This window comes from Pongo abelii, chromosome 13 (genome assembly GCF_028885655.2).
Source record: "Pongo abelii isolate AG06213 chromosome 13, NHGRI_mPonAbe1-v2.0_pri, whole genome shotgun sequence".
NCBI lineage: Eukaryota > Metazoa > Chordata > Mammalia > Primates > Hominidae > Pongo > Pongo abelii.
In genome coordinates, this window is record NC_071998.2 from 102,090,225 (window position 1) to 102,116,371 (window position 26,147).

The following is a 26,147-nucleotide window of genomic DNA, read 5'->3' on the forward strand; positions in this document are numbered from 1 at the left end:
CTGAGAAGTCACATACGTGATTTTACCAGCTTGAGGGGGCACCAAGAAAGAGCTGGCCTCGTTCTTTGATATACAATTCTATGAATAATATCTCAAATGTTACCACTGTGTTGAAGAAATCAGGAAGTGAAGCAAAGGGAATTAAGTGACTTTTCTCTGTTCACAATGATTTAGTAACTATGAAAATCACCGAAAAAGGGGGGTCCCCTCTCTAACTTATGTGAGTGGTTAACTCCTGTTTTCCTGTTATGAAAGCGTTTAAAATATAATAGCAGACACTTTTAAAAATAATGGCTGAAGTCTTTTATCAGGAAAGCAGCAGAAAATGTAAGGGAAAAGGAGCCTCTTTTTTAATAAACTATGAGGAGATAGTAAAACCACAAAGTAGCCACAAAGCCCCTATGTCTGAGACATGACCTAAAAACCAACCAGAGACCTAAAAACAGCTGTGAGGCCCCACTTGAAAGACTTCTATCTGCTAATGGGCCTGAAAGATGCTGTCCTACATGTCCAGAAAAACACAGTGGAATAGTCCAAATACGTAGAGAATGGAGAATGTCACACAGAAAACTTCTAACTAGTGTGAAAAGGGATTTGATGACCACTCCAAAAAAGAGATAAGGCATTATGACATTAGAAAGGGAATTCTGGGCTGGGTGTGGTGGCTCAAGCCTGTAATTCCAACACTCTCCGAGGCCAAGGCAGGACGATCACTTGAGACCAGGGGTTCGAGACTAGCCTGGCCAACATAGCAAGATGCCATCTCTACTTAAAAAATAATAATAAATATAAAAATATTTTTAAAGGAAAGGAATTCTGATACAAAAGGAGTCCACTTACAAAAAAATAAGTTTTACTAAACCGATATTCCCTAAAAAATCTGGGAGAAGAAGAAACAACCAGACTCAGTGGCTGTGGGTGAGACCTGACCAAGAATTTCCTGGGGCTTGAGAAGGAAGCAGTGTGCCAAAGGGCTGAGGTTAGAGTGACTGTTGTTTTAAGCCAAGTCATAGCGATAAAATGAGCAGGTGGCAAGTCTCTAAATCTTTTGTATTCCCAGATTTCCCCATTTTACAGTAATATAGTGCTGGGGGCAAGGGATAAAATGTGATGTGTTCAGCCCATTGCAGAGAAGTGGCTCCAAGGGTATAATTTTAGATTTCTAAAAGGTCACCTCTCCAAAGAACTACCCCAGTTTCTTTTGGTGGTAGCTGTGGAGGTAACTGAAGTGACATACAAGGACCCTTCTCCTTCTGGGGTCTGATGGTCTCGTTACGGAGACTGATCTCTGATCCAAGTTACATGAACTCCTCCTCTCAGCTGGAATTTATAGCACCACACTGATTTCTTTTGGCCCCAAGCCCAAATTGCAGCTGTTTGTACTTATTCGTGGTATGGTGTATTTTGAAACAAAATGAACCAGATTTTTCCTACTGCCTATGTCAGTGCCTGGTATTGGGAAACATTAACTCTTACACAGTCAGGCTACCAACGATTGCATTGTGTCTATGAAAGGAAGGATGATATAAAGAAGACACTGACCCCAAGCTGGGAAAGAGTCAATCAAGAAGCCCATTTCAAAGCAAAGGGCAGATATTCCATCATTTACTTAGTTTGGGGGCCCCATCTACTTCCAAATAAGTTTCAGATAGGTTACAGAAGATTATAAAGAACAAGAGTCATGGATTAAAGTAAGCAAGGGAAATAGGTATTTCAAAACTGAGTGCAAAATTTTACTCTGAGCTCTCTGGTAACCAAAGCAAAAGGAAAAACGAAGAGTTGCATATTAACTATTGAGAGAGAGAGAAAGATGTTATTTTCTCCTACTAAATCCTAGTAAGAGTTATCAAATGGTATAAAATATACAAAAATATTAATATGGCTATTTCTTCTCCTATCAACTCTCAATGAAAGCTGAAGATAAAAATAAATGGTTCTTGGATGATATAGCACCCATGAAACTTAAACACAAAATAAAACCAGACTTAAACAAAACAGAGTTTTTGATTTAGTAGAACATAGACACCTGTATTTTTTTAAGTCTCCTTAATTCTGAAGCATATGTCTGATTACATGCCATTATCTTAAATCAGAGTTCTTCACAGATACTTTGACTAGAATAAATGTATTATATTCTACATTTATTGCTAGTAAGTGATCTAATATGTTACAAGGTGAGCAGAGCAAGCTTCACTGCAGAATATAGTAACACTGAGTCCTGTGTCTTCTCCAAAGCTGGTGAATAAGATGTTGTGTGAGAGAGAACCAACAATCTGTATGTTAACAAGCACCCAAAGTGGGTCTAGGTTGAAAGCTAAGTGTGTTAACTACTGCATTACACCAGTGGTTCTCAAATTGTAATATGTGGCACACAGAATTCACTGGAGGGCTTGTTCACAGATGTATGAGCCCCACCCCATTGCATGTCTGATTCAGTAGGTCTGGGGTGGATCCAAGAATTTGCATTTACTAACAAGTCTCCAAGTGATGCTGGTGCTGCTCATGGGGCCACAGTTTAAGAACCATTCACTAAACTATCCATTTAATAAATCAGTGGCCTCACATGGCCTTTAATAGAACTGGAAATAATAATTTAAAATAATATATAATTCAAGACTAAAGTCTCTGATAAGTGTCTGAAGTGTTCAGTATTGTTGATTAGAAACAGTTTTAAGTGCTTTTAATACCTGGCAGAAAAGGCAAATTTGGCATTTTATTAAATAAATAAATAAATAAATAAATTGGACTTTCATCCAAACTGAAGGTCATTCCACCTGGTCAATTATAAGGACTGCCAGAAATATTGTTTTAGGAGAGAACCTTTGAATTATTCAATAAAAACTGTAACTGAAACACCATGGACCAGTGCAAAAAAGAACTGAGGGCAGGTGTTACCATTTATAAATCTTGGACATTAAAAATACACACACACGTTTAATGAAACTCCTAAGAGCATGTTAAGTTTGAGAACTTCATCCCGGCAAGCGTCTACAAGAATAAGGGAGCTGCAAATGTACCTTCACATTATATGACTTGATCTGTAGCATAAAGCTATTTAGTGTAATCCGTCTGAATCTGAATTTTGGAGGATGTCGCCCAAGGCAACATATTTAGTTTTGACAAAGTCAATAGCAAGTTCTCTTTAAAGAAAAGAACTGGCCAATAGGTCTGAGGATTCTTAAATTCATTTTCTGTTCATGAGCATAAGATCACACCATATAGCTCTACTGGAAAGGCAATATCTAATGCATAGATAGATTTCTTAAGTTATTAAATCATAGATTCAAAAGACGGCATAAGGATGTGGACACAGGTGGGTTTTATATCATTTGGAAATGGAACTTGATCTGTCAAAAGATAACTCCTATATACTATGTTATTCTCTGGATGGCTGTATCAATCCTCTTAAGAAACATTAAAGTTTAAAATCTTCGCGATCAGTCAGCTCAACCCAGAGACATTTTATTAAGATCAAAAGCTGTACTGAAATTAATATATCCCGCACATGGTCATAAAGTGACTTCTGAATAAAGATGACGTCAGCCCCAACTCCCCAATATGTCCACACCCAATTTCCAGTCAAAATACAAATGAAGACAAAAACTCAAAATAGCTCTGAAACCAAGAATAACAGCCAGCCGTTTATAAGAACCTGGGAGTAATATCTATTAAGTACAGTGCAGATGGAACTGAATTAAAAGCAACTGGTGTCCAATGAATGCTTTAATTGCTAAATAAGAACAGCTAGAAATAAATTAGAAGGTTCAGACCTCCCCTACCCTACCTCATTTTCCAGAACACTGGAATGAGCAGGAATGAGTAGCAGCAGCATCCCCACACTGTGCAGCCCTGCTTTCTAAAACAACCAGACAGCTATCCACTTGTCTTAGTCAGTTCAGGCTGCTATGAAAGCTACCACAGACTGGGTGGCTTAAACAACAAACATTTCTTTCTTACAGATCTGAAGGCTGGGAGTCTAAGGCCAGGGTGTCAACAGAGTTGGGCTCTGATGAGGCCTCTTCGGGGTTGTGGTCTGCCATCTTCTCAATTTAGCCTCACAAGTGGAAACAGGGCTAGAGAGCTCTTCTGGGGTCACATTTAATGAAACTCCTAAGAGTATGTTAGGACAGGGTCTTGCTGTCACCCAGGCTGGAGTGGTGCGATCATACCTCACTATAGACTTAAACTCCTAGGCTCAAGTGATTCTGCCACCTAAGCCTCCCAGGAAGCTGAAACTACTGGCACACACCACCACACCAGGCTAATTTTTTAAAATTTTTATTAATAGTAGACATAGGGTCTTGCTGTGTTGTCCAGGTTGGTCTCAAACTCCTGAGCTCAAGCAAATCTTCTGCCTCAGCCTCCCAGAGTGCTGGGATTACAGGTGTGAGTCAACACGCCGAGTGTAGGGTCTCTTTTATAAGGCCCCTAATCTCATTCATGAAGGTGGAGCCCTTATGACCTAATCACCTCCTAACACCATCACCTTGGAGACTGAGATTTCAACATATGAATTTCAGGGAGACACAATCTTCAGTCCATAACACTGCTATTCTCCCTTTCTCTTACCCCTTTCAGAAGCTCTGTACAAAGAAGTTTTTTCATAAATCAGTAAGCACAATAAACAATCTACTGGTTGGTTCATGGCCTCCTGAATATGGGAGAACAGTAGTCCAGTTCTAAAAGAGCTGGGTACAAGAATTCTAACATGAAAAACTTCCTTGTCACTAGCCAAACCTCTTAGTATTGACTTGTGACTAGGGAAACAACGGGCTCCACTTTGATCAGGTGACTTCTTAGGGGCATGGGGCCAGGCTTTTCTCCTGTTTCAGCAGTCAGGGTCCAGAGCCTCCAGAGGTAGTCACCAGGATCACCCTTGTCAATGGTGCCAGCTGCTCACTTGCACAAAGGCATCAGGCTAAAAGGACAGCCATGGCTGCAATCCAGCAAGGACTGTTCTACTCCCCCAGCCACGTGCCTCAGTGTGAGCTGTGCTAGCCCAAAAGAATAAGCCTTCTGAAACCAGGCAGGAACCTGCGCAGCTAGTAAACGGGGCATGGTTAGAACTCCAAAGTCTAGGCCCACATTGTCCAATATGATAGTTGCTCTCCTATGTGCACAGTGCAGAAATACAACATTTTCCATTATCACAAAAATCTGTTGGACAGTGCTGGAATACTGTCCACAAAAATTACGAAGTGGAAGGAAGCTTTGCCACTTTTCCATTAAAATGGAAATACTCTTATTTTCTCCTACAAAATACAGTCTCCAGAGAGGTCAGTCATTTTGGAGTCAGAATTAAATCTAACTAAATGCCTCTACAACAATGAAAACATTAAGATAGCTAGTACACTAAGCTCATAATAACCCCTTTTGTTCACTGCATGTTTCCTATGTTTTAATATGCTAAAATCAAACACATGGAAATGCTGAGCTGTTTTAAATAATACTCCTCAGAAAGGAATAGGGTTCTCTTTAGAAGCATTTTCTTCAATATCAGGAATAACAAGAATCTCACTATTACTCCTACTATTCAACACAGTTCTAGACAGCCTAGTTAATGCAATGAAACAAGACAACAATAAATAACATGTAAGGAGTGAAAGAGTCAAAACTGCCCTTATTTGCAATCAAAATGATTATTCAAATTCAAAGTCCAAGAAAGTCTATAGATAAACCTGCTCCTAATTTTCCAGTGAAATGCTAAGGACCAAAATAGCCAAGACAAATTAAGAGAACAGAAATAGAGGACTTGACCTACCAACGAGTAAGACATATTAAAAGCCATGTAATGAAGGTAATGTGACAATTGTTCCAGGCTAGACATTCAGAGGTACACAAAGTTTCAAAACAGTCTTACATAAATGATACACATGACATTACAGTGGGAACATAAAGGGACTGGAAAAAAAAATGGTTCTAAGGCAAAAGGAAAAATATACCTAATCAGACACCCCAACTTCATATCATACACAGAACTAACATCCAGATGGACTAAAGACCTGAACGTAATTTGACTGGCCTAGGGGAACTCCAGCATCATGCTAGTCTCTTATTTCCTTTTAGCTTCATTTCTGAACCCTTCTACTGTTATTCTGTGCTAACAATCTAATGTAGGGAAAGCTGCCTCTATTTTCTGAAATGATACAGAAACAAGAAGTTAAAAAGATCGTGCTTGAAGATCTCTTTTATACCTAAAACTAACCACTGGCTTCCTTCCCCTCCAAAGAAAGTCATGTAATGTTCCTGATTCAGCAGACAGATTAAAAGCTCAATTAGAATTCTATTTTTAAAAATAATACATACAGCTTCTGAAAGAACATATAAGATGCTGACTAATAAATACCCTGGATAAAAACTTCCAAAATGACTAATAAATACCCTGGATAGGAACTTCCATATAAAAATTCATATAAATGTAGCCAACAAATGCAGAATAAGATTTAGCTTTTAACATATGCTAACCTTCTTTGGAAATTAAATATTTTACCTGGAAATAACAGTGGTTTTTTAAAGTTCTATCTTCAGACTTTCTCCTTGGTTTAAAGCTCTTTTTACTTTATATAACACTTACATGTTTCAGCTCATTAATAACAACTACGCAGGAACATTCAATTCCAGAGGCAATTTTAATGTAGTCATTGATAAAGTACAAGCTATCATAATAAAACTGTTTAATTTACTTAAAAAAGGAATGCAGTTCTAATCACATATTCATCTGTTATACTTTTCTTGTAAATTTCCCTTCGGAAACCAATTTTAAACTTCTAAACCACCTCAATCTGCACACTTAACAGTAAATCACAGTAATATGTGTATGTATTCTAGCTCTCGAGGCAAAACAAGCATTTAATTTTAACAGACACTACTCATGGGGTGCCAGACAATCACACAAAACCAGAAGTATGGCTCAATGTGGGAACATATTTCTGAATGAACTTATCATTAAAGATAGAAAAAGTGTCCAGAATGTAAACTAATAATGGGAGATACTGAGGATGAACACAGTGCAATATTCATTGCTGTTTGAGAGCTGAATAGGTAGGTATTCTCTTATTCCTAATCGAAATTAGGATAAACCAAGGGACCTAAAACTCCAGAGATAGGATTTTTCCTGCTAAGGCTAATGGAATAAAGCAATTAACAACTTTCAATAAAAGAGAAATGCAAGAACTATGCTCTAGAAAGATGTGTCCATCAAAAGTCGAAAGCACTGTAGGTGTAACTTCTCTTTAAAATGTGAAGGGAGCCAGGCATGGTGGCTCACACTTGTAATCCCGGCAGTTTGTGGGCCTGAGGCAGGAGAATTGCTTGAGGCCAGGAGTTTGAGACCAGCCTGGTCCACATGGTGAGACCCCATCTCCACAAAAAAAAAAATAAAAATAAAATATGAAGTGTTGGTTACAAGAAACCTAATTTGTATACCCAGATGAGAAATTCTGGGAAATCCAGGCAGATCATCAGGAGCTCATTTGAAATGGAAATCCCCTGATCCTGTGGAATCAACTGTAAATTAAACAGTTTTATTATGATAGTTTGTATTTTATCAATGACTACATTAAAATTGCCTCAGAATTGAATGTTCCTGCATAGCTGTTATTAATCAGATGAAATGTGTAAGTTTTATATAAAGTATTTAAACCACAGAGATTCAGTCACAAACAGAGAAGGCAGGATTATGGTTGTCCCTATCCCTGGAGTTTAGTAGGCAAGCCAGAACACTCCACAGTAAGACAGGGTCAACACATGCACCCTCGCATCTCAAGTAAAAGTAGGCAACAGTGAGACCAGCAGGGTGGCACACAAATCTACTTAGAACCCATTCTCTAGGGACAATTAATGTAATTTGCTTAATAGAGTGAACCACAAATCAAAAGAGAAAGGGCTATGTTGGGTGCTAAAAGTGTTACAAACACATAGGCATCCCTGAGGATGCCCTAAAGAGTTTTCTTATTTGGAAGGAAAATCTCCTTCTCTTTGGGGAGAGGAAGATAAGTACAGTGAACTATTATTTGGGGGTCAGGGACTAAAAAGTGGTGGCTGCAATCACAGAAAGGTCAGTCACCCATGAGCCAGTGCAGTGTGGCCAGGTCAGAAGCTTCCTCCTCCACCATCCCAAGGAGCTGGACCATGAAAACCAAACCATTCTTTGTGGGAGTTAAGGGGAGACGCTGCAGCCACATATCCTAGGAATTATTCCCCCAAACCTCCAGCTGTATCTCAGATTTATATGGCTCACAGAAACAAAAATATAATGGTAACAATAATTGGGCTCAGAATTCATAACTCAGAAATGACTGAATTTATTTGCATATGTCTTGGACCACTATTCCAACTAACATGTAATATTCATACTGTTAGTAGTGTCAAAGTCACATTAACTATCTCAATGAAGTTCATCCCAACAACTCAGACTTAAGAAAAACTAATCATTCCATGAGGGCATAATTAAGGCTCCATCCTTCATCCAGTACACAGCTGCCATAGTTCTTTGTGCTCATAAACATTTGTGAAATGCACGTCTTGATCCTCCAGTGACAGTCACCGTCACCAATTTTGGCTAACAATGACTTTGCAAGATATCTCTCCCATTCACCCTAGTCTTCAATTGGCCACATCTTGTTTTGAACTGCAGTTTACTTCATTCAATTATTCTCTCTTCTGTGGCTTCAGTTTTGTTCTCTCCTCAGTTCCCAGTCCTCAGAATATAAACATGCTAGATTTGCTATTCAAGAAAGAAAAAGTACTCCCTTGACCCCAACTTCTTCCTTGTCTCTCGTCCCCTACCCCATCCTCCCTTTTCAAGGCCTAGGATACTGAAGAAACTGTGCTTATTGCTTTTACATTTTTATATGATGAACCATGGCTTCCTCCATCCCAACTCAAAACCTTAAGATCACTGACCCCTAAAAAGGATCTTTCTCTGTCCTTACCTTACTTGACCCTTTGTTGGCATTTTGCATCATTGATCACTCGTTTTAATTTTGCCCTACTCACAACACCATGCTCCCTTGATTCTTTTCCAACTTTGTGATAGCCTTTTCTCAAGCCTCTTTGCAGGATCCTCTTCCTCTGATGACTAGGAAATGTTGGCTTACCTGCAAGCTCTGTACTTAGCTCTTTCCTATTCTACTTCTGCTTACTCTCCTTAGGCCATCTTATCCATACCAATCAATTCCACAGACACTTATAGGCTGGTGATAATTAATTATGCATCCCATTCCAGAATGTAGTCCAACATTCCAACTTAATAGATTCAAATCCATTCTTGGCTGAGCATGGTGGCTCATGCCTGTAATCTCAGCACTTTGGGCGGCTAAAGTGGGAGGATCACTTGAGCCCATGAATTTGAGACAAGCCTGGGCAACAAAGTGAGACCCCATCTCTACAAAAAACAAACAAAAATAGCCAGGTGTGATGGCGTGTGCTTGTGGTTCCAGGTACTCAAAAGGCTAAAGCGGGAGGATTGGTTGAGCCCAAGAGGTCGAAGCTGCAGTTAGCCATGATTACGACACTGTACTCTAGCCTGGGTGACAGAGTCTCAAAAAAAAAAAAAAAAAGAAAAAAAAGGGTCTCTATCTCTAATCTCATTTCATTTCTCTCTGTCTCTCTCCAATTTAACCTCTTGCAATGATCTAACAAAACTGTGGAAATCCTTTCAATTGTTAAGAATTGGGAGGGAGGTGGGCTGGGTGTGACAGCTCATGCCTGTAATCCCAGCACTGCAGGAGGCCCAGGCAGGTGGATCACTTGAGCTCAGGAGACCAGCATGGGCAACATGGTGAAAAAAATTAGCTGGGTGTGGTGGCGTGTGACTGTGTGGTCCCAGCTACTCGGGAGGCTGAGGTGAGAGAATTACCTGAGCCCAGGAGGTGGAGGTTGCAGTCTACTGTGATGGCACCACTGTACTCCAGCCTGAGCAACGAGTGAGACCCTGTCTCAAAAAAAAAAAAAAAAAAGAAGAAGAAGAAGAATTGGGAGGGAGGAAGCAAAGTTCAGATTCCTTTGTACATTCCCCAAGACCTCCCCTGATCCAGCCTCTGCCTCCCACTAGCAAGTCTTACATTATTTACCAACAGAACTACCTGGAGTTCCTAGAAAACATCATGTTACTTCATGCCTTCCATATTCTGTTTCCACAATTAAAATGCCTTCTTCCACTGCCTATCCACAAGGTGAACTCCCTTTATCTTTCAATCTTCCAATGTCCAGCTGATGTCTCAGAAGTCTCCTTCTTAATCACTGCCACACACACATCATCAGCAGTGCGTTGGTGTGCCCTGCTATATGCCATCACCTCTGTACCTTGCACATAAGTCATAACATTCATCACACTAAACCCTATTCAGTTATGAGACAACTGCTGGACTTTGAGCTTCCTGAGGATAAAGCCAGCACTATAATTATTTCTTTATCCTAATGCTCAGTGTGCCTGGCAATATAGACAGTGCTCAATAAAGGGTAATTGAACAAGAAAAGGAGGAATTAATGAAGGCATACAGCCACTAGAAATGAAAAATGAACTGAAGAATTGGTTTGCCCAAAAGCACAAGTATTCTAACAAAACTATTTCCTGTCCAGTGATTTTCTTCATTCATGCATGCATGCAAAAGGCTGTACACAAGACACAAAGTGCTGCTAATATAATCTTCCCAGCTTTCTCAAGTCACTGAAAATCCTGATGATGCAAGAGCCTTCCTAGTCAATCCCACACATTCCATTCCCAATGGCCATTAGGAAGAAAAAGAAACATATACAAAATGGTGGGGAAATGATCCCTAAAGGTTATGCATTATAATTAACTTTCTGTCTTGGCACATCTTTTAACTTATTCCTTTTTCCTTAACACACTCACCTGCTTGTTCCATAATGAATCTGGAGTTCACCATTGCCTGTGCAAACATCTGTATTACCAATTCCATGCCATGGTAATTACATATTCAAAAGTTACAGACTCAACACACAAAAAAAACCCCAAATAATTTGGTTTGATCCAAATCACACCTCCAAATAGGTACACAGGCAAGCCAACTCAAATAAATTCACAGGGGTATAAGGTATAAATCTTTACACCACATAAACAAATGTTTATGCATTAGAATTGAGTATGAAAAATAAAGCCTTAAGAGATCTAGAAGAAAATATAGTAGAATGTTTATATAGTCACAGATTGAGAGGAGGCTATTTTAGCATAAGGCCAAAGAAAAGACTGATAAAGGTAACTACCTAAAATAGTTTTGATATTTGTCTCCAACCAAATCTCACATTGAAATGTAATCCCCAGTGTTATACCTGGGGCCTGATGGGAGGTGTTTGGATATTGGGGACAGATCCCTCATGAATGGTTCTGGAACATCCTCTTGGTGGTAAGTGATCTGAGTTCTCTCAAGATATAGTCATTTAAAAGTATGTGTCACCTCACCCCAACTAACTCACTCCTTCTCTCCCTTTCTCTCTTTCTTTCAGTGGTGCTTGCTTGCTCCTGTTTTCACCACATGAGGTGCCTCCTCCCCCTTCACCTTCTGCCATGACTGTAAATTTTGTGAGGCCTCCCCAGAAGCCGAGCAGATGCCAGCACCATGCTTCCTGTAGAGCCCGCAGAATTGTGAGCCAATTAAACTTCTTTTCTTTATAAATTACCCAGTCTTAGGTATTTCTTTACAGCAGTATAAAAATGGCCTAATACACTACCTGAACATTTAAAGCTTCATTATATTAAACAAATGCATATATGAAAAAATGCTTTATATCACATCATAAACCGTTAACATTCGTAAAGTTTTAAAAACAAAAATTATATGTATTAAATATATAGCTTAAACAAGTAAATTTTTAGATGAGCATCCTAATAGAAAAATGGTTGCTAAACATTCACAAGAAATTTATGAGAAATAATACAAATGGTCGATGAGCATAAGAAAAAATTGTGCCTAACTTAAAGTGATTAAATAATCTAATTTTAAAAATAAAATGCCATTGCCCCCAACACATTGACAATCTTTCTAAATTTATAATATTCAGTTTAATGAAGTTGCTGCACTTTCGAGCACTGTGATCAGGGGTTTCAGCATGGAACAATCTCATCCTGTCCCTGAAGGATGATTTTGGCAATATTTATCAAAAGCCAGACAAACACACCGTTTGACCTAGCAATTCTACTTCAAGATGTTTATCACTGGAAAAGAATCAGCAATCTGTGCTAACATACCTATTGAGGACAATCATTACAAAACTCTATCCGTGAAATTGAAAGCAACCTTAAGGTTGCGAGAACTGGTATTAATTTAAGATGCCGAGCACAGTGGCTCACACCTGTAATCCCAGCACTTTGGGAGGCCAAGGCAGACAGATCACCCGAGGTCAGGAATTCAAGACCAGCCTGGCCAATACGGTGAAACCCCATCTGTACTAAAAATACAAAAATTAGCTCGGTATGGTCGTGGGCACCTGTAATCCCAGCTACTCGGGAGGCTAAGGCAGGAGAATCACTTGCACCTGGGAGGTGGAGGTTGCAGTGAGCCAAGATTGTGCCACTGCACTCCAACCTGGGCAACAGAACAAGACTCCATCTCAAAAAAAAAAATCTTATTAATAACAATATATTTGAAGGACAAAATATGTCCTACTATTTTAAAAGTCACACTACAGACGTCTTTTCCCAGAATACTAAGAGCAAAATACAGTGAAAACTCTTCTAGCACAAAAACGTGTAAAACTGCTGTGTGTGTATGCATACACAAGCATACACCTCCACCTCTGTAAATGTTTACCCAAGTTGGCAAAAGTCATGAATCTCCCAAGAAGCAAAAATAATCAAGAAATCAACTCGGAAAAGAAAAAAATAATAATAATAAACTAGGGAGTCTGTCAGCTGATTATATCCCAATAATCCCAGGTGACCTTGAGTTTTGGCTTTTAAAAGCAGAAATCAAGTGAAAAATGGAAGTCAGATCAAAGACCTCTGCAAAAAGCTGGGGCATCCTACCCTTAACAGCTGAACTAATAGAAAAAATACTGACCCACGTCACACAGGGAGAGGGTCAGAAAATGTGACTGTCTCACACATGGATCTAGGTAGGAAAGAGTTGCCCCTGAGAATTTATATCCGGACACTTGCCCTTAATAAACTGGGGATGACCTGAATTCATACTGCTGGTGTAGCCACCCAAAAACCTCAAGCTAATAATTCAACCTGATGTGGACATGGATTGAGTGTGCCTTTAATGCATCAAACAGAAGAAAAAACAAATTCTTTCTGAACTGATTCACCTTAAGCTCTCAAAGAATTCCCTGAGAAAAAGTTCCTAGAAACATGAGCTTACATTGGGAAAGCGGGGAGTGGGGTGGGATCGCAAAGCACATACAGAAACAAGTCAACATTTACAAGAGTCATCAAAAAGAACAAATAGCAGAAACAGACTTACAAAGTCTACAGATACTGGGATTATCAAATACAGACTATAAAATAAAAATGTTTAATCAGTTTAAAAGTAAAAGAGGACATATTAAAGGATAATATATTAAAAATAACCATACAACTTTTAAGAAGATGTAAACAAGGTTCCTAAAATAAAAATAGAAACAGGGTTCCTAGAAATATAAAAACACAGTATTTCAATTTAGAAATTCAGTAGGTGAGTAATAAAGCTGATTAAGTGCAACTGAAGAGATAATTAGTAAAGTGGACCATCACTACAAACAAATTACACAGAGGCACAGATGGGAAATCTCAAAGTGAGGTTTAGAGTCAGGAATGAGATTTAAAAAAAAATTCATACCAAAACAAATTTTATTGAGCATTTATTAACACAAAAATGTTTGATACATTCCTAAATATTTTTTAAAAAGCCACAAAGCAATATACACTTGTGTCATTTTTATTTTTTGAAAAGTGTGGGGTTTACAGACATAAGTGTACATATTTGGAAGAACTGGTAAAAATGATTGGTTTATGTTTGAGTGGAAATATTTCAGTCCATTTTTTATTTACATTTTTATATTTTCCAGGGGTTCTGAATTATATATGAATCACTTTTATAGTAAAAAAAAGTTATTTAAAAATTAATAGAAAATAATACTGCGCATATATATATATGTGTTTGACTATATGAAGGGACATATACCAATACTGTTAACAGCTGCTATTTCTAGTTTTTCAGAATTTGCATGATTTGGATGATTTTTACCTATAATTTCTAATCAATAATTGAATAAATTATATGTCCAAATATGGAGGGGAAAAGACTTGGTACTTACAAACATTAATAGAGATTTTATTATGGATGCTAAGTTACTATGATTTTCATATTTTACAAATTCTCGTTTGTTTTTGTTTATATAGTTTACACTTTACATATTTTCATTTCTCATTTCATAATTAGGAAAAGATATATATATGTATGTGGATACATAGATAGGTCAGTTGGCCGTAGAACTGTGTACAAACCTTTGTGCAAGAAAATCTCATTTTAAAATTGAAAACAAATATGCAATATATCTATATATTTATATACAATGTTTTCAGAGACTTACAATATGAGGGGAAAGCACTGCCTTTAAATGTTAAAATTTTAAAACACAGAACAAAAATACATTCAGCTCTCATAAAGGTCTTGCAGAGGAATAACAGGCAGAAATTATAGGAGAATGTTAACAGTGGCTGTTCCTGGTATCTTAGGTTCCCTTCTTGCATTACTATCTGGGGAGGGAGAGAACAAGAGAGCCAGTCAGAGTTTCTTGATGTTAACATACATCTGGCCTCAATTTTGATTCTTGGGAACCAGAGCAGTGGAAGCAAGAAGACCAGGAAAATAAGGTAGGGGCTAAAACCACCTATCTTAAAACATGTTAAAATGTACAATCATTAAGGTGAATTAGAGGCAAAAAGTCAACATTTACTACCGCCTTTCAAGATAGGGGAAAAGGACCTGTGCAACCAAGAAAAGGGAAAAGTCAATAATGCTTAGCTGTTGCCGCTTTTCTTAATGACATAAAAATCCACATCAGACAAATTTTTTTGGTACCCTACCCTTGAACTGGAAACCACAGATTTTAATCTCTAATTTATTTAGGAATAAAAATTCGGATCACAGGCAACACACTTCCATGTGACTTTAAATGTATATTATTAGCTAATGATAGGAAAACCTCACATTGCCCAGTTGAGTTCACATAAAACGTCATGACTTCCCTTCTCCTTCCAGAAACAGATCTCTGTAAGCAGATCCCTAAAGAAGAATACCAAATATTAGCCAAAAACTTAATTTATTCTATCCCACGTTCCTCTGATCTTTGAAAAAGTGATTCTGCAGTGCTTTCCAAATTCACAGCAGACACAATGTATAAACATCAAATCATCAAAGACAGTTCAAGAGAATGCCTCACTTTTAGAAACACTACAAACTAAAACTTAAGAGCTTCTACACCTGCAAATAATAAACTTCAAAGGCAATCCAAACTATCCTGGCATTTATCATTTGTGGGCATAAGTGTGTGTAGTGGGTGTAAGTCTGTGCTTGGTTTTAATAATCAATTGACTGATTATAGTTTAACTAGTCTTATTTCAGCCTTGAATTCGTGTAGAGTGTCTTAAAGCTATTTTAAGTGTGTTATTCATAAAATTTATAGCATCTCATGATTGGAAGAAAACTTCTGAGGTCATCTAGTTCTACATCTTATCCAATCCTTTAGTCACTGCAGAATCTATTCTCTATGATGTATGCTGGAACACTTCCAATAACAGGAAGCTCACTACCTTCCAAGGCCAGCCATGAGATCCTTGGACAGGCAGTTAGCTAGAAATTCTCTCTCAAATGTAGTTCAGATTATCCTAACTGAAAAACCCATCCCTGGGACCCAGCTACTCTTTTGTAACCAAACTGAATCCCATTCTTTAAACACTTCAAAGCTTATCTGGCCAATGAAGATAGACATCAGACTGTCTGTTTCTTTCTTTCCTCTGTCTCATAATTCTATTTTGCAGATCCTTTACAACTTCTTTCCACTTTTCACTGAGAATACGATAGCTGATTTATTCTATCCTTCAAGGATGACACCTAAAACACAATATGGTGCCCTTGCTGGCTAGTTTTGACCAGTCCAGAATATGATGAAGCCCACTTGTTCTTAATGTTTGAATATGGGGTGTTTAGAGAGCACATTATAATGAAAAAAAAAATGTCTACAGTTTGATAAAACAGTCATTTCAAATTGGCCCAACTTTGAAAAATGCTGCTACCGTGAGATGGAAAATAATAATAACTAAAGTCTCCAAATCCACTGTTTCTCAAAGAACATGTGACCCACCAGTTGTCTGTTAAAAATGCAGAGTCTCGGCTAGGCACAATGGCTCATGCCTGTTATTCCAACACTTTGAGAGGCCAAGGCAGAAAGATCACTTGAGCCCAGGTGTTCAAGACCAGGCTGGACAACATAGTGAGACCCTGTATCTACAAAAAAAATTTTAAAATTAGCCAGGCATGGTGGTGCACATCTGTGGTCCCAGCTACTCAGGTAGCTGAGGTAAGAGAATTGCTTGAGCCTAGGAGTTCAAGGCTGCAATGAGCAGTTATCATGCCACTGCACTCCAGCCTGGACAACAGAGCAAAACCCTGTCTCAAAAAAACAAACAAACAAACCAACAAAAAATGCAGAGTCCTGGATCCTTCCCAAATTATCTGAATCGTGAACACTGTGAGCAGGCTGAAAACTCTGCATTTAAATACACATCTCTGGCATTTCTGATGACAGTAAACAGTGAAAACCAATGCCTTACCCTATGCTTGCCAAATTGTTATTGTTTTAACAAACACAAACACAAACACACACACACACTCAGTATCCTGGCAGTCCACAAAAGCAGAAGTGAACCTGGGTTGGTCTCAGTTGATGGTAAAGCTGGGATTAGAACGAGACCCGGGTAATCACATCTTTCAGTTCCAGTCCAAGCTTGTCCCCTAAAGAAGAAAACAATTATCTGGGATGTGGTAGGAGGATGAGAAAGAGTTTTAAATGGGGCTGATGGGGCAAAATAAAGAGCCTAAAATAAAGCAATTATTTCATTCACACTTGATCCTTTGAGGTTGGTAGTAAAAAACTAAGAAACTGTTCAATTGAGAGAAATATGCCAAAAGAGAGGAGAGGAAAAGGCAAGGAAAGAGAGAGGAGAGGAAGAAGGAAGGAAAATTTCATGTAATAGTAAGGGGCAATTCCTGTGACTGGACAGGGCAGACCAGCTGGATTCAGCCTGTAACTTTGTGAAAGGTTTAGAATTTCACTCTTACAATTTTAATTTTCAAATGTTCTTCTGTTAATGTTAAGCTTTATGTGATTCAGAAAATGTTTTCCCCTAAATAAGCAAACTCATCATGAAAGTCGCTGATATCTCCATTTGCTGCAACAAGAACAACAAAAAATACATTCAAGGATTTTTTTTTAATTCCAGGATAAAGATCAAATTTATTTCCTCATAGAACAAGAAGACACTCTAACAATGAAGGCCAAAAGTGCTTGTAAAATCCTTTTTGCTGTTGGGGTCGTAGTTTTAAAAAGTACACTTCATTCCAGTTCTAAATACAACTGCAAACTACAGACAAAACATCCTACCACAAAACTAAATCTGAAAATGTCCAGAACCAACCAATCCACAATAAAGAGGTTAAACACCAAACCCAAAATGGTAAATGTAATAACCATGACCCTCACCATGTGGTAAGAGATGAATCCAATTAATGTTACCTTAAAAAGAACTTAAGTAACTCCTTCCTGTCCTAATTGCCCATTATAAGCCTCAGAAGCCAGCTGTGTGGTAGAGACAAATCAGTGACATTCAGCAAAGCATGTTCTGACCAAAGTACCACTTTACCCTGTGTGAACTCTATGAAACATGCGTTAATGGATTCCAAAGGCATTTAAAGAGGCTATAACCTGTCAAACATTTACAATTACAATGGGATCAATAAAAACGGGATTGTTAGATGGCATTTTTCAGATTGCTCTATTCTGATTCCAAAAAGAAAAAGAAAAAAAGGGAGATCAGGGAGCTGTGACACAAAACAATGACATTTTGTTAAATCCTGAGGCTGGAAGAAACCTTAAAGGTTATCTAGTAAGTTTCCCCAACCTTCATTCCCTCTTGCGAACAACTCAATCATCAAGCAAGTCATTATCAAGGGCAATTTCATCACACCCAACAGTCTGACCTGTCAAGTTAGTTTCTGAATTGACTATACCACTTAGCCCCTCATCATTCAGAATTGCCTGTGACACTTCAAAATCCTCCTTTATAGCTGAAACTGTGCATCTATGCAGCTGTTTGCGCTCATACACATTATTTCAGCCCTCCCAAATACCCAGCCTCCTGCTCCCTCCATTCTTTCCTGTTCACCAGCCCTATCCAAGGTCAATTCTCACAATGCCCAGCCTAAATACCATGGTCAGCCCTCTGGGCTCCCCTCACACCAGCCTGCTACCTCCTATACTCCTTTCTGCCAATCTGCCCTTTGACACTGCAATCATGATTAAACTCCAAACTGCCTGTTCTGCTCCCATTCACAACCTCCAGAGGCCTTGTGGGGAAAACTTAAGGACAAGGTAAAGCTGTCACTATTAATGAATGCATTCTAATCTCAGATGAGCCCACAAAGAGAAGCCCATCAATGCTGCCATTTCTCTCAGTGCCTGTTCCAAGCCTTAAATCCCCTCAAAGGAACTCCCCAGTTTGCACATCCATCATGGAGAAGTTGATGGACATCAGGCAAGAAGCCCCCCAGACTCTCATCCTTCCCATCCTTCTCTCTCTCTTACCAACCACCACTTGAATGATCCGAGCCATTCTTTCAGATCTCTTCTCTACACTTACACTAGACCCATCCTCTCAACCTTGGATCACATTAGAATGACCAGGTGTCTGCCCTGGCCTCTCTTTCAAAGACTGAGTCATGGCCTGAAGTGAGCCCCCTGCACATGGCATGTTTCAAAAGCTCCCCCAGGTCTTCTTAAAATAAGCCAAGGTTGGGTATTACTGGTGAAGACAATTTTATCCATGCCCATGGTTTTAAATACCAAATCTAGAGTTCTTTTCTGGGCTGTGTTCTCACACATCCAAATGCATTACAGAACCACCACCACCACCCTACATACTCCATAGGGTTTGCAAATTCAACATGTACCAAACTCCTCATCCTTCCTGTTCTAGACTAAACTGTGTCCCCCCGAGAAATTCATATGTTGAGGTCCTAACTCCCAGTACCTCAGAATGTGACCACATTTGGAGCCAGGGTCTATAAAGAGGTAATTAAGTTAAAATGAGGTCATTAGAGTGGGCCCTAATCCAATATGACTAGTGTCCTTATAAGAGGAAGAAAGCTGGACACAGGCAGGTACAGACGAAAAACCACATGAAGACACGGGGAGGAGACCATCACATGCAAGGCTAAGAGAGAGGCCTCAGAAGAAAACAGTCCTCACAATTCTCTATGACTTCCAGCCACCAGAATTGTGAGAAAATAAATTTTTGTTGTTTCAGCCACCCAGTCCATGGGACTTCATGGCAGCCCTGGCAATCTAATATAAATACACTTCCCATGTCCTTGTTACTCTCTCCTACTTCATCTCATTCAACGGCATTGTCATCCACTCACTATCACTCCTCCCACTCCCTCACCCACCATATCTATTCAATAGCCAAGTTGCATCAATTCTTCCCCCTAAATGTCTTTCGTATCTACCTGCTTCCCTCCAAACCCACTGTTACTGCCTTAACTCAAGCCCTAATTATCTCTCTTAAGATATCTCAGTACTATACAATCTCAACTTACAGGGAGAATCTTAAAAAGTTGAACCAATAAGGAGAGGGTAGAATGATGGTCACCAGAGGCTGGGGGCAAGGGATGAAGAACAGCGGGGTGGGAGATAGGGAGTTGTTGATCAAAGGGTACAAAGTTTCAGACAGACAAGAGGAATAGCTTCTTTCTGAGATCCACTGCTGTGCAATCATACACAATAATAATGTACTGTATTATTAATTCTGAGTCAATAATAATGTACTGTATATTTCAAAATAAGAGTAAATTTCAAATGTCTCACCATAAAAATTTATATAGGTCAGTGAAATGGAGGAAAAATAAATATGCTTTCATAAATAACTTTTTTTAAAAAGCTATTCTAGTCCCTTCTACCTGCAACTATTTCTCCTGGGTGTTTGGAGAATAACCTTCCTAAAACAGAAATCTAGTATGGCAATGATCTGTTTCAAACCTTCCCATGGTTCCCCATTGCCCCAAGGCCAGCCTCCTCATGCACGGCAAACTGAGTCCTTCAGGTACTTCTGGCTTAGGCTATAACTCACCTTGCTTGTTAAGCCCCAGCACTTTGGATCTACTCAGAAATCCCCTAACATATAATGCTAATCCACGACTGTCTTTGCATATGCACTTGGCTTTTCCTGGAATACCCTCCCTTGTCCAAATTCTATGCCTGGCAAATATCTACTCATCTTTCCAGTCACAGCCTTTCAATGAAGCCTTTTATGGGTCCTACTCCCCACCCAGATTAATCACCACCTCCTCTATGTTGCTTCTGAACTTACACATACATCATTACACTGTGACCATATACCAGCAAATGTCACAAGCATAAATACCCACAGGTATCATAAATACACGAAGTGCCTAATGAAAACAGATCTTCAACTTCCATGATACAGAAACTACACTTGCACGAGGAACAATCATAATGCCCACCTGTCTATGTTGACTTTTGAAACTTGACCTGAACAAATAAACTGTATGTGGGGCCAAATTCATTTAGCACATAGACTTCCAGTCTTGCAAACTCTGGCCAAAGGCATCAACTGTTAGAGCCTTCATTTCTCTTCCTTCTACTCCCTGAAGTAAAAAGACTCCATAAAATCCGTGCTCATAGGCTGATCTTTGTTCATGCTATTCTCAGTCAAGCCAATGCTTAAAGCACAGGAACCCACACTTAACTGACCATAAAGAGAGGATGCAGTATTGAGCTTAATAACTTTGAACTTACTGCTACTCAGTTCTTATCAAAAATATCCTTTTGCATGAAGTAATATTCATAGGGAACATCCTGAAAAGTATCTAATTCAGCATTCCACAAAGAATGTGGAATGTCTATCCTTGGACAGAGCCAGCAGTGAGCTGCTTGTCTGAACTGCCTTGCTTTGGCTCTTACAGAATGGCATTTCTGAGATAAGCAATTGGCATTATGCCATTAACCTATATTGAGCAATACAATTTTTTTTAACCCCATTGTCACATTCATTGTAAGATTGTATTTGGAAACACGACTCATTACATTAAAGTATCTAATGTTTGGAGAACCATGGATAAAATCCTCTCTCCTCCCAGCACATGAAGAGTTCTCCCAGCACATGAAGAGTTGTCCCCTCTGGTTAGTCCTTATCTTCATGGGCTCTCTGGGTAACACAGCTCATTGAGTTCCCTCTTCATGTCAACTATAAGGAAGAACAGCAAAACGTGTGGCCCTTTTCTAATACATGAATAGCACCCTAAGGTGGGCCCTTGGTCTTGGTCTCTGCTTAAATTCACACTCTCACTTCCTCTTACCCCATTTCCTTCCTATGCTTATTAAATTTCACTATATTTAGTAGGAAAATAGACATGCAACCAACTTCCAACATTGCATTTATCACATGGCATCTTCATTCAGTTCCCATCCCTCGAGTCTGAGTTTTTTGAAGGTGGGCCTCCATCACTAATTAGATGTCAAATTTAATTGGATTACATATGACTACTTCCAGTAATGGGTGAAACTGCAAATCTATTACCTCCTAAGGAAGCTCACTCTATTTCCCCAAGGCACAAAAGTGGTCCCTGACTGTAATATCAATGGCATCTAGAAGAAAACTAAGCTTATGGGGGTAAATATGCAAAATACACACTAAACCAGCACAGGTATAATTACGATTTAGTTTTTAATTCTTTGCTATCCATTTTTTTTTAAATGTCAATGGAGCCAAAAGTTTACTCAATGAAGATATAATACAGTTGACAAACTTTGCAGAGAGATTGATCAGGACAAAAAGACAAAAGGCACAAATAAATAATATTAGGACTCAAAAAGGGAACAAACTGTGATGCAGATCAAGAACGAAAATGTTATAAGCAAAATTATACCAAAATTTTTTCAAAACTAGATGAAATGACTATGATTAAAATGATTCTTCAGGTATTATATGTATATATGTATATGTTTTATATGAAATTTACATATAAATATAACCTGAATAATACTATAGCCATTTTAACAATTGGCCCAATAATTTTTAAAAGATCATTCCACACACACAATTTCAAGGCTAGACATTTTTACCTAGAATTCTACCAAACTCACAGAAGAGGTAATTCCAAACCTACACCCTTCGTCAGAGAATTAGAAAAAGCCAGCAGTTCTCAACTCATTCTATCAAGGCAGTAAAACCTTGATATCAGAATTTGACAAGCCAATACAAGAAAAAGAATTTACAGGTATCATTCATGATCATAAATGTAAAAATTCTAGGTCAAATATTTGTAAATTCCATCCAGCAAAGTACAAAATACATATATTTTTTTTTTTAATTATTTTTATACTTTAAGTTTTAGGGTACATGTGTACAATGTGCAGGTTAGTTACATATGTATGTATGTGCCATGTTGGTGTGCTGCACCCATTAACTCGTCATTTAGCATTAGGTATATCTCCTAATGCTATCCCTCCCCCCTCCCCCTACCCCACAACATCCCCGGAGTGTGATGTTCCCCTTCCTGTGTCCATGTGTTCTCATTGTTCAATTCCCACCTATGAGTGAGAACATGTGGTGTTTGGTTTTTTGTCCTTGCGATAGTTTGCTGAGAATGATGGTTTCCAGTTTCATCCATGTCCCTACAAAGGACATGAACTCTTCATTTTTTATGGCTGCATAGTATTCCATGGTGTATATGTGCCACATTTTCTTAATCCAGTCTGTCATTGTTGGACATTTGGGTTGGTTCCAAGTCTTTGCTATTGTGAATAGTGCTGCAATAAACATACGTGTGCATGTGTCTTTATAGCAGCATGATTTATAATCCTTTGGGTATATACCCAGTAATGGGATGGCTGGGTCAAATGGTATTTCTAGTTCTAGATCCCTGAGGAATCGCCACACTGACTTCCACAATGGTTGAACAAGTTTACAGTCCCACCAACAGTGTAAAAGTGTTCCTATTTCTCCACATCCTCTCCAGCACCTGTTGTTTCCTGACTTTTTAATGATCGCCATTCTAACTGGTGTGAGATGGTATCTCATTGTGGTTTTGATTTGCATTTCTCTGATGGCCAGTGATGATGTTTGCTATCCATTTTTAGAGTACTTGCTCCATTTTCTAGTAGTTAACCAGTTAGTTCACAGAAGTATACTCATCAGGAATACCCTACCATCAGTTGATGCAGTGTATACAGTTAAAAACAAAACCTGGCTGGGCGCAGCTGCTCACGCCTGTAATCTCAGCACTTTGGGAGGCCAAGGCAGGCGGATCACGAGATCAAGAGATCGAGACCATCCTGGCCAACATGGTGAAACCTATCTCTACTAAAAATACAAAAATTAGCTGGGCATGGTGGCGCACGCCTGTAGTCCCAGCTACTAGGGAGGCTGAGGCAGGAAAATTCCTTGAACCCAGAAAGTGGAGGTTGCAGTGCCACTGCACTTCAATCTGGCGACAGAGCAAGACTCTGTCTAAAAAAAAAAAACCTTTTCGCAGCATATTAAAGGACATAAAACTAAGGGAAGCTTGAAACATAATGTTCTCTGTTAGAAGACAAAACTGTGGATGAGTGAAAGATATCACCACAGTGGAAAGAACATCCACCAATGAGGTCTAGCCAATATCATCCAGGACAGATTATTATTAAAGTTTCCCATTGCTCTGATCATTTCACATTTCACTTATACTAATTTCCACCTTTAAGTTTTTCTCAAACTCTGCTGGTAGGAGTATGAAGCATTATCATTGTTTTGGAAATCAATTTAATCATTTCTATCTCTAGCCATAAAAATCATCCCTGCCTTTTAAGGCAACAAATTATATTACCAGGAATCTACTCTAAAGAAATTACCTGAAATGCAAAAATAGGCTTGCAAAGATATTCATTGAAGTGAGTTCACTATAGCAGTAGCTGAATGGAATTAACATCACTTCCATTTACTGCATACTATTAAGAGAAAGGACAAAGTACTGATTATGCCCAGTAGGATTCCAACTAGAGAAAATTTACAGAGAAAATATTAGAAGGGAATATCCCATAAACTTGACAATGGCTATCTCTAGGTGGGGAGTATGGGTACTTTTTCCTTCTTCTTCTTTATATTTTTCTTTGTTTTCTAAAAATGAACACAAACAGGTGTTACTTTTGAAAGTTACGTTTTTAAACTACCTTAAAAATCTACTTGGAAACCAAATGACATTACTTTCAAATCAGTGATCTCACTCTTAATCAGTCTATGGAAATTACATAAAAGTTGAGTACAATGCTTTTTAAAACAGCAAGTACAAAGGAAATAAAACTGTAAAAATAGGGCAATGGTTGAATGAACAGTTTCACAGCTTAATGGATTATTATCAGGCTATTAAAAATATGATTCAGACTATATTGCCTTATATAACAGTGTGTTAAAAAACGATCAGTAGAAATAAAAACACACATTTGTTACCTCTAGCTAGAAGTAGACCATAAAATAGAACATAATAGAAATAGGCCATAAAACTAACATGACTAAATAACAAATATATTCATTAGGGAACTGCAAATACAAGTGGGTTTGTTTATTTAAATATTGCCATAATGTGATTTCAAAAATAATTTTTTTAATGTTTTTAAGAATACACTAAGGGCCAGGTATGGTGGCTCACACCTCTAATCCCAACACTTTGGGAAGATTGCTTGAGCCCAGGAGTTCGAGACCAGCCTGGTCAACATAGTAAGACCCCTTCTCTATTAAAAATAATAATAACAGAGATATTTTAAAAGATAATAAACAGTATTTCATATAAAAACAATTAGTTTTAAATAAGTTGAACAGTTTTAAATACTTTAAGACGTGTTCACTGAAACATTTTTACTCACTGAGTTATTCTGCCATTAAAACAGGATGAAGAAGGAAAAAGGAAGAGAGTTAGGCAGGTAAATGATAGAGTATATTTTCTGCTGAACAGCTACTGGACAGAGTTACTTTTATTCCCTGCCCAAATTAATGGAATGTTGTATTAGCTTAGACTGCCATTAAAAAGTTCCTTGGGAGGCCGAGGCGGGCGGATCACAAGGACAGGAGATCGAGACCATCCTGGCTAACACGGTGAAACTCTGTCTCTACTAAAAAAAAAAAAAAACATACAAAAAATTAGCCGGGCGTGGTGGCAGGCGCCTGTAGTCCCAGCTACTCAGGAGGCTGAGGCAGGAGAATGGCGTGAACCTGGGAGGCGGAGCTTGCAGTGAGTCAAGATCGCGCCACAGCACACCAGCCTGGGCGACAGAGCGAGACTCCGTCTCAAAAAAAAAAAAAAAAAAAAGTTCCATACATTAGGTGGCTTAAATAACAAAAATTTATTTTCTCATAATTCTAGAGGCTACAAATGTAATACAGGGTGCCAGCATGGTTGGTTTCTGGTGAGGGCTCTCCTTTTGGCTTGCAGACAGCTGTCTTTTCACTGTTTGCTCACACAGCCTTTCCTTGGTGAATGTGTATAGAGACAAAGATCTCTCTCTTCCTCTTCCCATAAGGCCACCAATCCCATCAGATTAGGACCCCACATTTATAATCTCATTTAATCCTAATTATCTCCTAAAAGCCCTATCTCCAAATACAGCTACACTAGGGGTTAGGGCTCCAACATGAATATTAGGGAGAAAATCCAGTCCATAGCAAATGTTAAATATGTTTTATAATAAATCTCTTGTAGAAAGAATACATTTAGTCATGAGACCTCGGCTAATTCCTGCTCCTAGAGAAACAGTGTTCAACAAGGTTCTTAATCCCTGAATCAGATGAGAATTTGTGATTTCGAAGCCCTCTACTTTAAGATGGCCAAACACTTGAAGAGAAGCTGGGACTTTTTCCCAAGGTCATGGTGACTCAA

General features: G+C 38.6%; 1 protein-coding gene across 17 annotated transcripts in view; it reads right to left on the reverse strand.

Annotated features, from left to right (window-relative positions):
- LPAR1 (lysophosphatidic acid receptor 1) overlaps positions 1-26,147 on the reverse strand; it is a 169,562-nt gene that overhangs the window by 124,872 nt on the left and 18,543 nt on the right. For 2 of the 17 annotated variants that reach the window (XM_054520438.2, XM_054520437.2), the window contains exon 2: positions 9,860-9,934. The exons of the other annotated variants lie outside the window; for them this stretch is intronic. The gene's annotated coding sequence lies outside the window, so the exon portion shown is untranslated. The remainder of the gene's footprint in view (positions 1-9,859; positions 9,935-26,147) is intronic. 17 annotated transcript variants of the gene reach the window in all.